The sequence below is a fragment of the Diabrotica virgifera genome, chromosome 8 (genome assembly GCF_917563875.1).
Source record: "Diabrotica virgifera virgifera chromosome 8, PGI_DIABVI_V3a".
In the NCBI taxonomy this organism is placed as follows: domain Eukaryota; kingdom Metazoa; phylum Arthropoda; class Insecta; order Coleoptera; family Chrysomelidae; genus Diabrotica; species Diabrotica virgifera.
Window position 1 is genome coordinate 168181522 of NC_065450.1, and position 16103 is coordinate 168197624.

The 16103-nt window shown below is 31.4% G+C and overlaps 1 protein-coding gene across 1 annotated transcript in view; it reads right to left on the reverse strand.

The window, feature by feature from the left end:
* The window catches only part of LOC114331257 (titin), a 534780-nt gene that overhangs the window by 36514 nt on the left and 482163 nt on the right, over positions 1–16103 (reverse strand). The window lies entirely within an intron of this gene.

A 16103-nucleotide genomic window follows, 5' to 3' on the forward strand; every position in this document is an offset into this window, starting at 1 on the left:
TAACTTTTGTTCTATAGATTTTTTTTCACTAAGTCAATATTTTCGAGTTACTTGTCAGTGGATATGTTCATTTTTTCAACAAAATAACCACGCTTTTAGACAGTTTTTCGCAAATAACTCAAATAATAAGTATTTTGTCGAAAAGAAATTTGTAGCAAAAATATAGCCTGTAAATTTTTTTTAAAAATTGTGTAAATATCACGTCTCTGTACCTAGCAGAAGCAGAGTTATAGCTAACTGATAATTGGTTCATATTCGTCAAATTCCAAATGGAATATTTTAACGTGAAATAACCAAAAATGAAGCACATTTCGGGGAAAACTCATTTCAACTTAATTAAAGTGTTTAAAAAAAGCTTCATTTTTATTTTATAAAAAAAAATTCTAGCATCAAAAGTAAACAAGTTACGCTTAAAATAAAGTTAGTCCCTTTTTTTTGGTAAAAAAATCGGGAAAATCACCTCCTAATTAGTATATCAAATGAACTTAATCATTACGACTTCACAAGTTTCTTGACTCGTGTATGTATTGTTTTAAGGATTTGTAAGTTTCATCGGTTCAAAGTCCTTATTTTTGAAAGGGTTGTAGTTAAAATGGGTTGAACGAGTCACTGATCACGAATGTATGCAAATTAAAAACGTCAAATATTAATTAATTTTTGTCTAACAGAAAAACAGAAAAATACCTACATGATATTCAGATAAGCAATGCTGACTTTTTTTGTTTTTCGAGATTTTTGGTATCTCTAATAATTTTTAAGTTATTTTGAAAAAAGCATATTTTTCAAAATTAACATTTTTGAAAATTTTACTTTAAAACCAATTTTTTTAAAAAATAAGCGCTTTAAATCGATGAAACTTACAGATCATATAAACACAACATAGTAGAATAATTTGTGGAGCGGTAACGATTAATTTTATTTAAGTTGCTAATTAGGGGTGGTCTTCCCGATTTTTTTTGCCAAAACAAAAGGGACCAATTTTATTTTGAGCGTAACTTGCTTAAATTTAATGCTAGAAACTTTTTATAAAAACAAAAATTAAGCTTTTTTTTTAAACAATTTAAAAATGTTATAATGGGTTTTCCCCAAAAATTGCCTAATTTTTTGGGTATTTCACTTCGAAATATTCTATTTGAAATTTGGTGAATATGAATATATTTTTTATTGGTTATAACTTTAATTCTACGAGGTCCAGAGACCTAACGCGTATGGTTCATTCCACCAAGATACGCCTGTTTTGGATTATCGCGACAACGAATATTTCAGTGTGCAACATAAGAAGTACGAAAGTAAATGGCTCTAATAATTATTCCATTAAACAGCAATGTAATTTGCAATTTATTTTCGTTCTTTATATTTTGCACAATAAAATATTCGTTGTCGAAATAATCCAACACAGGCGTATGTTCGTGGAATAGGGTATACACCATGTTTTTACTTTTTTACAAGCTATAGTTTTGCTAAGAACGTTTTTTTCGATAACATACTTACTTTTTGAGTTATTTGCAAAAAATCGTCTAAAATGTAGTTATTTTGTTGAAAAATGAACATATTCACTTGCAAATAACTCGAAAAGTGTTGACTTGGCGAAGAAACTCTATAGAACAAAAGTTACTTAAAATTAGTCAGTTTATCCATTTCCGGACTTATTTTGGACATATATTTTTTTAACCCCGAAGAGGGGGTGAAAGTAACCCCCAGGGGAAAAGCACACATCGGCACAATATCAATTTTTCCTTTGATATGTAAGCTACGCGTGTGCCAAATTTCATGTCAATCCAAGCGGTTCTTTAAAATTTAGAGTAAAAACCGTGAAAGAATGGACTACCTCTCCAAAGTGCACCAGCGCGCTGACAACTATAACAGGGTATCGAGAAACTACGGAAACACGGTAATTCCTCGGAAACCGCTAGACCGATATTAATAGATTTTGGTGGGTAAGAATCTCCTAATGTGACCGATATTATAGTGGTAATTACATTGTTGTTACATCTTACGTTTTTCTGGAAATCTAATGAACTTTCTTATTTCAAGTGGAACACCATGTATATTTTTTGCGTTTTAAAGTCCTTAAGAAATACTGATTATGTTTCATATTATATTCCCTATACCTAAATGCCATAATTTCGGAATTATTGCTACATTTATTAAAAAGAAAATATTAAACAAATTTTAAAAATCACATTTTTTCGACCCGTGTAGAAATTATTTAGGTTCTTTAGATCATTGGGAGCAAAAAAGATCTTTTGTAATTTTCCTCAAAAGTTAATGGTTTCCGAGTTATAAACATTTTAAAACCGAAAAAAATCGAAAAATGACAATTATCAAAGTTCAAAAACACAAAAAAATTTTTTTGAAATTACAAAGTACCTAAATTCAAGCTCATCTTCTATCAGCTCCCTATAAGAATTTTTGACATCCACAGAGAACGACAGTTCTCACCAGTGGCGCACAACACCCTACAAGCGACACTATATATACACGAAATTTTCGATTTTCTAAACCTGACTGAATTGAAAATTGGGCCAAATCCCATCTTAAAGATTAGGAAAAGACTCGTCCATGCATATGTTACCTCTCCATTTGGGTCCAAGGGTGTGGATTTTACGGCCCTTCCCATTTAAGGCCTGTTTTTCGTTCTCGTCCCCAAAACTCCCAAAAATTTCAAAAATTTAAGCTCGACCTTTGCGGCTTCTGATAGCACAGATCATTACCTTTCCAACGCATGTTTAATTTTGAAAATCGGTTATACCATTCAAAAGTTATCGAGCTCAGAAATATGACTCAACTTTTATTTAAAAAATGGAAAATGTTTGTGGATATGTATGTATGTATGTATGTATGTATGTGTGTGGAAAAGTTACACCGATCTGAATTTTTTTTTCTGTGTTTCAAGAAGGTGTGAGGGCCGATTCAGAACCGGTCTAATTTTTGACTTCTTACTACCCGTAAGCCAGCTAGAGGACTAGGTAGATACAAAATAGCATATTTTTGGGCGTATATATCTTAGGTTAAAGGAAAGACAGGAAAACCGCAAATACACCAAATCAATAGGGTTGAGTTAAGCTTTCAAATGGCGCCTAAGCGATCAAGCTGAGACATACACACTGCTCACCATAGCCAAAAAACTGAAAAATAAACTTTGAAAATTTTGGTTTTTCGACAATTACTCAAAATTTCAACCTACGAATTGCGCCAATAACTGAGCGTTTGTAGAAGGACTCAGGACGCGTCTAACGGTGTATACCTCATATCTGGGAAAATTCGAATTTTTAAGTTATAGGCTTCATAAGTATAATCAAATCTATTTCTTATGGGAAAAACGGTTTTTCAAGCTCAATAATTCCTGTAATACGTTCAGTTATCATACTCGATCTTGGATGCGTCAGATACTACTTGTCAATACGTTTCAAATTCATGTTTAGTGATCAACATCAGGTAAACCGTTCAGAAGTTATAGAGGTCCAAAAGTATAATTAGTCCATGAACTGAAATTTTTCACTTCGCAATTTTTACAGAATGGATAGATTTGCTTGAAAATTTGACAATAAGTAGTGGATAGTCCAAGGATCAAAATCTATATGATGCCGAAAGACGCTTTTACCATGGGGTGGTTGCCACCTCATCTTGAGGGTGGAAATTTTTTATTATATTTTGACCGCAAATGCTGGTAAAAATATTAATTATAAGCAAAAAATGTTCATTATACATTTTTTTGATAAAATTAATAGTTTTCGATTTATTGGTTATCGAAGCTGTTAGTTTTATATCGAAAAAATTACCAGAGAACGGCAGTTCTCGCCAGTGGCGCAGAAATACACCCCCCTACACGCGACACTATTATATACACGAAATTTTCAATTTTCTAAATCTGACTGAATTGAAAATTGTGCCAACTCCCATCTTCAAGTTCAGAAAAAGACTCACCCATTCATATGTCAACCATCCATTTTGGTCCAAGGGTGTCGATTTTACGGCCCTTCCTATTTAGGGTCTGTTTTTCGTTCTGGTCCCCAAAACTCCCAAAAACTTCGAAAATTTAAGTCCGACCTTTGCGGCTTCTAACAGTACTGATCATTGCCTTTCCAACGCATGTCTAATTTTGAAAATTGGTTATACCATTCAAAAGTTATAGAGCTTAGAAATGTGACTTAATTTTTATTTAAAAAAGGGAAAATGTTTGTGGATATATATGTATGTGTGTTTGAAAGTTAAACCGATTTGATATTTTTCCTCTGTGTTTGAAGAGGGGGTCAGGGCCGATTTAGAACCGGTGTAGTTTGTGACTTTTGACCACCCATAAGCCAGCTATAGGACTTGGTAGGTACAAAACGGCATATGTTTGGGGGTATATATATTCGGATCAAGAAGAGCCAGGAGAACCGCAAATACATCAAATTAATAGTGTTGACTTAAGCTTTCAAATGGTGTTTAAGCCGTCAGGATCAGACATACACACAGCTCAGTATAGCCGAAAAACTGAAAAACTAAACTTTAAAAATTTTGGTTTTTCGACAATTACTCAACATTTCAACCTACGAATTGCGCCAATAACTTAGCGTTTATAGAAGGACTCCAGACGAATTTAATGGTGTATACCTCATATCCCGGAAAATTTGAATTTTTTAGGTTATAGGCTTCATAAGTATGATAAGATCTATTTCCTGTGGGAAAAACGGTTTCTCAAGCTCAATAATTCCTGTAATAGCTTCAATTATCATACCTGACCTTAGATCCATCAGATATTACTGGTCAATACGTTTCAAACTCATGTTTACTGATCAAAATCGGTTAAGCCGTTTAGAAGTTATTAAGCTACAAAAGTATAATCCAATTAACGATTATTCCCGAAATGGTTTATGTAGTTGTAGTGGTTACGACGCTAAATTTGATCTGGCAACGGGCAATCCGACTTCATTTACCGGCCATCTCAATTTTTTTTTCAATCTAATTCGAATAAAAAAAATCTAGTGTACATTCGATGGACACTAGATCATTTGGGAGATAATGCAACAAAGGTGACCATTTATAAAGCTTGACGTGTAATAGAGGAACATTGCATTCAACTTCATACATTTAATTTATAAATAACTTTGAAAAACTCCTGATACAAGAATAAAAAACCGCTAAACGCCGTAAAAATGAGTGGCGCATAAAATATTCCAGCTACAAAAGATCTGATATGAATATTACGTGGCGCGAAAATGGATTTTCATTTGATGCAAAACAAAATTCTAGTTTTATTTTAAAAGATTTTTCCATAATATTTGCTAAATTTGAAGTAAACGCGCCACAAAAGAGTTTCAAAATTCAAACTGTATCAAAGTTACTCTTTTGTGGCGCGTTTACTTCAAATTTAGCAAATATTATGGAAAAATCTTTTAAAATAAAACTAGAATTTTGTTTTGCATCAAATGAAAATCCATTTTCGCGCCACGTAATATTCATATCAGATCTTTTGTAGCTGGAATATTTTATGCGCCACTCATTTTTACGGCGTTTAGCGGTTTTTTATTCTTGTATTTTATTCTACACAAAACATTGAATTTTTTAATTGTTCATAAGCGCATATGAGAGGACGGGTGATCGCATTAACAACTAAAAACCAATGTTTTAAAATTAAATAAGACCAACTTACTTATTGGTACCTAATAAGTAATAAAATAAAGTTTGAACTTGAATTAAGACACTTTGTGGTTTCAAAAATAATATTTTTTTCTTGTATTTTTGAACCTTGAAAATCGTTATTTTTCGATTTTTTTCAGGTTTAAATTGTTCATAATTCGGAAACGATTAACTTTTGAGAAAAATTACAAAAGACCTTTTTTATTTCCAATGATCCAAAGAACCAAAAATACTGTCTATCCGGGCCTAAAAAATTGATTTTTATAATTTGATAATTTTTTTTAATAAATGTAGCAGTAACTCCGGAATTATGGCATTTAGGTATAGGAAATATAAGATGAAAAATAATCAGTATCTTGTAAGAACTTCAAAACGTAAAAAATATGCAGGGTGTTCTATTTAAAATAAGAAAGTTCATTAGATTTCTAGAAAAAACGGAAGATATGACAACAATGTAATTACCACTATAATATCGGCCGCATTAGAAGACCCTTGGACTCACCAAAATCTATAAAAATCGTTCTAGCGGTTTCCGAGAAATTACCGTGTTTATATAGATACTTTCTCGCTAACCTGTATAAGAATGACAATTCGCACACTGAGTCGGCGCTGGCTGTCTGACTCTGAAACCAGCTTGCACCATGGACGCGCCCTTACGAAGTACAATTGCTTGTTAAATATGTAATTTTCGTTAACGTAGAAGCGATCAATAATTTGTTATTCTGTATGTAATAGGCTATTAATTATGTTCAGAATAAGAGAGCGAAAAGGAACTACAACGTTAACGTGATTTTATTGTCTCGTATGGTCAATGGACCTCTATATTTAAAAAAACCGCGGAGTACTACCATGTAAATAGGTGCGTTTTTTAGAAATGAGCGAATTAGTCCCTAGGCTTAGGGTGAATTAGGGTGAGTTCTATTCTATATTGAAAATTGTTCCAGGTTAAATTTACTATCAAAATATCACTTTTTAGAGTCAAAAATACTTTTTTTACAAAAACACATTCAAAAGAAAAACAAGAATAAAACGCCAAAGAAAACAATTTTGTTTTTTGTCCCATAACTTTTTTCCTCAGTATAAGTATTGCTTCAGCGAAAAATAACTTCAGTCCTTTCTCTTTAAAATGACGTTTAGTAGAAGTCACTAGGATTTACATTTCCCGAAATAGGATTTTTCAAAATTCGCTGCTCACAGCATTTTTAGGGCCATTTTCCCCATTATTTCACAAACATTGTTCTGTAACTTTTTTCTACGGATTTCTAGGTATATAATATTATAATGGTGCATTTAGCAGAACTAGAAGTCTATGGTCTACCTTTAAAATGTTCTATTGTATGAGGTTGTGTGGCTATTTTTAAGCAAGTTATGCTTTTTCAAGGTTTTATACTACTACTAAACTTTAATGATTTTTGATATTTTTTATGACTATTGTTTAAATTTCTTATTATGACTTTTTTCTTGTACATTTAGGTATATACATTTTGCAATAAAACAGCTTATTTTCTTTACTTTAAAATGGTGTATTGCAAAAAATTCTAGGACGATTTTGAAACAAGATATCCGTGGGATACCCAAGGGTATCCGTAACTTGAGAAATATTTTAAAATTTTTTATTTTTTTTTTTCAATTAGAAGAATATAGTTGCATATTATAACATCATTTTTAATTCCAAATAACTTTTCTTAATAACACTTTTCGATATTGTGAAATATAAAGGTGCGTCACTCTTAAGCGAAATTCATATTTTTTAACATACATCGTAAGACTACAGTCAAATGCACACCGCCTACGTTTGATACTGACCAATCACAGCAAACGTAAGCTAGTGACAAAGAACTAAGGTACGATTCAGTATATTTGTGACAGTGACATTTGACATTTGATAGGATAGACGTAAAGTTTTATTTTTGTTTTTTAGGTAGAATTGGATGGAATATTTATATCACATTGTACATTTATATCGCTTGTACACATTGCAAATATCGAATATTATTATTTAATTTTTATAAAATGGTAATGTGTTGGGTACCCGAATGGTTATCATTGATATTGTAAGTACTAAAATACTTATATAAAATTGTAAATTGAGGGTATAATGACACCATATTTTTAGGAAATCTGCAGAACGGAGTAAAACTACTCATTATATTATGTTCCTGCTACTTTTATAAAGAAAATCTTCTCACCATAATCACCATATTTTCAAATAGGACTGGTGAAGATGCTGCAGAAATGCAGTACACTCAAAAAAATTTAGTTCGTAATATTGATTAACAGTGATTATTGAATGGTATTTCGTTGTCACAACAATTTAATTTGTTGTTTCAACGAACTTTTAGACATTGACGAATGTACTTGGTTATTGTCACAATGATTGAATAATAATTGTGAGAATAACTAGAGTACATTAATCAATAACACTCAATTTATTCAGCCAATAACTTAGTTTCGTATATTTAATAAATACTGTAAATTGTGGCAGCAACTCACGTTCTTGATTTCGTAGATGACAAGCAATTACCTTGGTTTATCGTGACAACGTACAAATTTCATTAAAACAATGTACAAAAGTTGTTAATATAGAGTAATATATGATTATTGAATAGATGTACACTGATTGTTGTGCCAACGAATGCATTAATCAATCTACTACTGCCTTTAATTCCCACAATCAATGCGTTAATTGTGACAATAATCGTGGTTGTTGAGACAATAAATGTTTTGCTTGACCATTTGAAATGTAACGGCTTTTCCTTATCGTGATACCCCTAGCTTCTCTGTGTTACCATTGTTTAAAAAAGAGTTCTTTGTTAAACAATGCTGTTACCTCTACCGAAGTGCCAAATAATAATTTTGCATTTTGTTTCCAAGTGTAGTCCGTAGTAGAAGGAAGATAAGGATAAGATATTACTTATTTTTTATATTTGAATAAAAGTAAGTTTTTTCTGATAAGGTAAATACGGGAGAACATTCTAATTAAAAATAAACTTGTCAGTGTCTTATGTTTGTAAGTGTTTACTTTTAATATTGTCTTGTGATGTTATTTATAAGATGAACTGAAAATGAATTTTCGAATCCTGAATGAAAAAAATAATTAGTATTTTTGAAAATTTAAACGCAGAATAAAATATTATAGTATTATCGAGGGTCTGACGTCCCTGAGAACTTCTATAATGATTATTTTAATAAGTCACAGGGGTGAAAAAGAGAAAATTTAGTATGACTTTTTTTATTTCAAATATACTATTCAAAAGAAACTTTTTGTTTATTCTAAGGGACTTTCAGCCCTCAGTAGTAATGTAGTCTTTTATTCTGCGGTTAAATTTTTCAAAAATACTTATTAGTTTTCTCAGGATTCCAAAAAAATGAATGCGTTTAAAAATAATTCGATCGAAATTTTGCCCCTGCGCTCTCAAAAATGATTAAAGTGTTATACATTTTTGAAATCACCATTTCAAACACTTTTAAATGAGCTGTCACATGATGTACTTTCCCATTAAAAAAAATCAAAGTTACGCCTGTCACCTGAAGAGGGATCGTGTAAAGTTCGAAACATTGATGTTATAATATACTTTGATAATTTTAAAAATCGACTTGTCTGAGCGTTTTGCTTATGTGCTAAAAATAAATAAGTTAATAAAGGGGGGTGGGAGTGTAACACTTACTCCAGTGCACTGTATAAGCGATATAATAATTATGAGAAATCACACAGTGTAAAGGGTGGGGGGGAGTGTAACACTTATTCCAGTGCACTGTATAAGCGATATAATAGTTATGAGAAATCACACAGTGTAAAGTCCTAAAGGTTAAGGACAAAAAAGGGGATTTAAAAAATTATTATTAATGTAAGAATAACCGTATTTATTGTACCAATGAACGGAATTAATTGTAACAATAAACGGAAATAATTGTAGAAATAAACGAAATACGTTAGGAGAAATGTTACAGGAGAAAAAACACTGTTATTGGCACAACGAATGGTCTTCGTCGGTCAATTAACGACGTTGTTGTTTCAATAAATAGTGTTCGTTGACTCAATGAACAGAGTTCGTAATATCAATAAAGTGAGATTATGGTATACATAATGAAAGTTCATTGTTTCAATAAATAGTGTTCGTTGACTCAATGAACTGAGTTCGTAATATCAATAAAGTGATATTATGGTATACATAATGAATGTTCATCCATTCAATAAACGTAATACATTGGCTCAACGAACGAAAATAATGAATTGATGAACATCGTTTTGTTGTTCCAATAAAACCAAGAATTGGACAAATTTTAAGTATTGCGTTTGTTGTCTGAATTAACATTTTTATTGATATTACGTACCTTTTTCGTTGAGTGTAAGTACTATGTAGTGTGTAAATCCTTAATTTTGTGTAGGACCTTTATAAAATTGAAAGCGATATATATGACTAACAAGGATTGTGTCTGTATAAAAAAATTGGTATCACAGGTACAATAATAATGTATTATTGTCTTTTTTTATAAGTATAAAATATTATTTGTTTTGTATTAGTATGCAAACTACAAGTAGGAGCATTAGATCTCAGAAATGTTTCCCACTGTTTTTTTTGGTTTTATTCAAATACTTAATGGATTGTATTCCAATTTGACTTGTGTGAATTGTTATCCTTGCATGGCTCATATAACACACCTTGCTCTTAAGTAGAATTAACAACATTTATGCCTTGATACGAAATATGCAATAAACATTTTTAAAATAATATAATGTGCTAAGTTTTAGTTATTAACTTTTTACATTAAAGCTAATTTTGTTATGGACATGGTGGTGGTTTATGGGGTAAATTTAGTGGTTGAATTGTTACCTTTGCCTCCCTCAAGTAATAAATCTCACACTTGTCAGAAATCAATAACTTTCACCCCTTAAATAACTAGTTTTAAATTTTACCCATATATTTTTGTATTTTGGTGGTTAGCATGTTAGATCACGTAAGCACTGATGATGATCAGTCATCCGGTCGAAAACTAGTTATGTGATGTAGCCCCCTTTTTGGGATTTTAACAAATATACCTTTTATAAAGGATTTTAGTCATTTTTAGTTTTAAATTGTCCTTTTATTATCATCATTGCTACTTTTTGGGTCTTGGCCTATTTAAGAGTAAGTACTTCTTTTTTATTTGTTCCCAATATCTAATCTTTGGTGCTTTAGTTGTGTTTAACTGGCATTTCTTCGTTTATTTTGAAACATATTTCATCTTATTCTCTCCTTTCCACATGTCCCTTCTACCTCGAGTCATCCTTTATATTATCTGTTGTTCAACGTTCTTTTGTATTTTTTTTTGGTTTATCTTCAAGCCCTCTAGACTCTAGATGCTACCTCTCATATTTGGACCCTATTTGAAGAGTGGAGATATATAATGAGGCAAGCGACAAAAAATAAATTTCTCTGATTTTGCTATTATAATGATCTATACAACAAAGCCGTTAACCTGTATTATGGGCAAAGTAATAGTCGCATTGGAAATAGTTCTAAATAAATTCAACAAATAGCGTTCACCGTTAAGTATAGTGTTCTGTTTCCTGATAAAAACTCATTTTTCTCGATTGTACATTTTTGTCGCTTGCTCTGTTATATATATCCACTCTTCATTTCTTTGTTGGTATTTATATTCTGGCTCTTATTATACTTTCTACCATATCCTAATCTGAACATTTTTTGCCCCTCTTTGAATTAATAATCATATGTTCTATCATATTGTGGGGCAGTAGGTACTGTAACTAGGTAACTCCAAATTTTTGGGGTTTTTATCAAAGTTATCTACTTTAAAAAATATCTTTCTGATGCTATTTAATTTCTGCAGTAAAATAATTATTTCTGAAGTAAAATAGTGAATTTAATAAGAAATTTATATTGTTATATTTACAATGCTATAAGTAATAAGTAGATAACAGTAAACTGTAAGCAAGCTTAAAAGATAGAAGTAATATTACCTATTTATGGGTATATGATATACTCTGTTGTAGATGATGCTGCAAGGTGTTTAGGAGAAATGTCAACTATCCAATCAAGGCATGATGAGGAAATTAATGAATTTGTCAGAGGGAAGCTAGAACAGACACATATGATACAGGAAAAAACCAAACGAAGTCTTCAACAGGAATACCTCAATAATGAGTTCAACGGATTAGATGACCAAGATTTTACCGAATTAATGAGGCAAATCAATTTTACGCTGGAAAAACTTAAAAAGGCGAAGAACATTACGAAGAAGCGAAAAATGGAGACTCAGGAGTATTTTCCTTAAAAAAAAGAACTGAATAAACATTTTTTATTAACAATTTTTGTATCTCACATGCATTTTTGATTTGTACCTGTATTGAATTTTTATTATAGTTTTATAGACTTACTTACAAGATCATTACTTAATTTAACATTACAGATTTTACTTGAATAGTAATAAATATAGTGAAATTTTATAAGATTATATATTATGTATGTTACTTAAGTTAGGTCTGAATTATAAAGCTATGTTAAGTAAGATGTAATTTGATAACTTTTATGAGTTGTATTTTTAAATTGGGATGTACTGGGCCCTAGGTGAGGTTTAGAGGGGTTTTACCTTCGCCATTGCACCAATAACGGCGCCCCCTCTTTCCCAATTTTTAATAAAGAAATTGTAAACAGCTATTTAGTATTTTTTTGATTTGCAATAATTATTTCAAGTAAACATTAATTTGCTTAATTATGTTCAGAAATAAATCTCGAAATTTGACTACTTTTATCCAAATGCTATGTCTGGTCGACTATTCTCTACGCAGTTGAGACATGGACCCTTAAAACATCAACCGTAAATAAGTTGGAAGCCTTTGAAATGTGGATCTACCGGAGAATTCTCAAAATTTCATGGACATCGCATACCTCAAACGAAGAAGTGCTGCATAGAATAGGCAAGGCAAGAGAACTTTTCAACACAGTTCACAGTTAGAAAAACATCATACCTAGGCCACATACTGAGAAATAATAAGTACCAATATGCCCAACTTATAGTGAAAGGGAAGGAGAGGACTATCGTGGCTCAGAAATATCTGACAATGGACAGGGCTAAATTTTGAACAGCTGAAGACAGAAGAGTTTGCAATTGTAGTAGGCAACCTTCATTGAGGAGACGGCACTTTAAGAAGAAGAAGTGGAAGACATATGGGAGGATATTTGGAGGGGAATTTTTGTGAAAGTGAGGATTCTTCAGGGTTCCGTGTTAAGCTCGTATTTATTGTCATTGGTGCAGGTGCTGGATCAGATAACAGCTTAACTTCAAGGGGAGGTGCTTGGTATTGAATGTACGCAGATGATGTGTTAGTAGAAAAGTGGAAGAAATACTAAAGCAGTGGAGACAAGCACTTGAAGAAAAATGATAGCATTAAATAGGACAAAAACAGAATATTCTTTTAAAGATGGTATTCCAAATATGGATCGAGTAGTCAGCTTCGATAGAAAAGAACTCAAAAGATTTTTTTAGACCCCACGTGAGAAAGCAAAGAGTAATAATTATGACTAATGTTCCAAAAATAATAAGTAATAACAAAAACAAACATTTCCTAATGCAAAAACTAAAACAATAATACCTGGATATCTAATAAAAACTACAACAAGGAACAATAATTACATTTATAATAAAACTAATAGTCAACTTAAGGGGAACGGCGCAAAATGTCGCCTGTCAAAATTTTCAATGTGTTTTAAATGTATTTTTTTTCGAATCCTGGGAAAACTGTCAAGTATTTTTGAAAAATTTAAACGCAGAATGAAAGATTACGTTATTACCGAGGGCCAAAAGTCCTTTATAATAAATAAAAAGTTACTTTTGAATGAAATAAGACGTTTTCAGGGGCGTTCGGCCCTCAGTGAAAATGCAATCTTTCATTCTTCGTTTATATTATTCAAAAATATTTAGTAATTTTCTCAGGATTCGAAAAATGAATACATTTAAAACACACTGAACATTTTTCTGCGTCAACCGCGTAACTACCAATAACAAATTTTTCAGGAGAGCAACAAAAACGTTTAATGTTAGTGTCATTAAAAATGTAATAATTTTAATTACTTGATAGTAATACAATTTAATTGTTAAAGGCTAATATTAGCAGTTCCAAATAATTTTCAGGCATGCAGATTAACGTTTACAACAATGTTACCAAGTCAACGTCAAAAATGAAAAAAGTGTAGATACGAGGTTGACGCAGAAATGGGCCGATTTTGCGTGTATGCAAACCTAAAATGCGATTATCAATACACAATTTTCATTTTAATAAATATGAAACCCGCCAAATTTTACATTAAGACAGACCCACCAACCAATCACAGAAAACGTGGGAATTCCACTACTTTGTGTTCTGTGTCACTAGCTTACGTTTGCTGTGATTGGTCGGTATCAAACGTAGGCGGTGTGCATTTTACTGTAGTCTTACATAGACACATCGTACACTATTGATAAAATTTTATATCTGATATTGCATCTCAGGTTTTAGATTATGCAGAGCATTTTATAAATAATAATTTTTTTTTTATAAAGTTAATAATAAAAAAGTTTCCATATGGTTCCAGCTTAGTGGGACCTGTTGCATGTGTATATGTCACATTTTGAGAACGTATATCTTGTTTAAAAATAGTCCTAGAATTTTTTACTAGAGACCATTTTAAAGTAAAGAAAATAGGCTTTCTTTTTTATTGTATAAGGTATATACCTAAATATACAATATAAAAAGTTATAATAAGAAATTTAAAAATAATCGAAAAATATATCAACAATCATTAAAAGTATACAATTTTCAAAAACCATATCTTGCTTAAAAATAGTCATACAGCCTTCTGCTACAATAGACCATTTTAAAGGTAATTGACAATTCTTCCTACAAAATGTACCATTGCATATACCTAAAGCTGCGTAGCAAAAAGTTACAGAATAATGTTTGCGAAGTAACAAGGAAAATGGGTCAAAATCGCTGTAAGTAGCGAAGTTTGAAAAATCATATTTTGGAAACTAAAAATTATATAGACTTCTACCAAACACCATTTTAAAGAGGAAGGATTGAAGTTTTTTTCTGTGAAGCAATGCCTAGCCTATACCTATTGTAATGTATTGGCCATATAATTATAATCCCCACTCGCGACGCTCATGTATTGTTAATTATCGCATTATATTTTAGTTAGTTACAGGTAAAAGAATTAACCAGTTGTATTTGATATGTAGTCAAATAAAGATTTGTTTTGGGTTCATCCAAGTGTTTTTGTGCCGAACATTTCATGGCGACGAAGATAAAAACGTTTTTAAAGTGTGTATAAGTGAATACAAAATGTGAAAAACGGAAAATTAGATTTATCGTTAAATTTGGAATTTAATCCCAGAATTTGTGAATGGAATGTGTTTATAAAAAGACTAGAACAATATTTCATCGCTAGAGAAATTACAGATGTTAATATTAAAAGAGCTATTTTGTTATATAGCCTTTCAGAAGAAGCTTATATCTTGTTATCCGACTTGTCCATGCCTAAAAAACCTGAAGAATGTGAATTTAATGTCATTGTAAAAAGCCTAGATAGCTACTATAACAAAACTTGTTTAGTGTGGGTAGAAAGGGTAAAGTTTTATGGTGCTTCGAAAACAAAAAATGAAAGTGTACAAAATTGGAGTGTACGTTTAAAAAAACTAGCCGGTACTTGTGAATTTGGAAATAATTTGGAAACGAAATTAACAGATATGTTTATTTCAAAATATAATGATGGAAAAGTAAAGAATACGCTATTTGCACTGAAGTGTCACGCGTGCATATAGATTTTGCCGAAACACGAAAAACTCATTTTCTTATCATTTTGGATGCTTTTTCTAAAAGGGTAGAAGTTTGTCCAATGTCTTCAGTCACCTCAATGGCTACGATTGCTAAACTTAGGGAGTGTTTTGCTCGTTATGGTTTACCGGAAGTACTTGTCAGTGATAACGGCCCGCAGCTAACATCGCAAGAATTTAAACATTTTACTTTAATTAATGGTATTAAACATATAACAATACCTCCTTTTTCAGCACATTGCAACGGTGCTGCTGAAAATAGCGTTAAAACAGTCAAGCATTTTTTGTTAAAATATATTGATCAAAGGAATATTAATTTATCATTGTCTAAATTTTTATTGACATATAGGAACACAGTGCACCTGTCGACAGGTAATTCTCCCGCTAAGATATTTTTTGGAAGGGCTTTGCGAACGCGTCTAGATTTAATTAAACCTGATGATTTACAAAACCAACAATCAAACCCAGTTGATTTAACACAAATTAGACGTAACTTGATGCAAGCGCAAGAAAATAATAAGAAATATTATAGGGGGAGGAGACAGGTAGAGTTTGTAGTGGGGGATATCGTTTTAGTTATAGATTATAGAAACACCAAGGTGTCGTGGTGCAAAGCAAAGATTTTACGAATTTTAGGTAGAAGAGCATATTTGGTAAATCCGTTA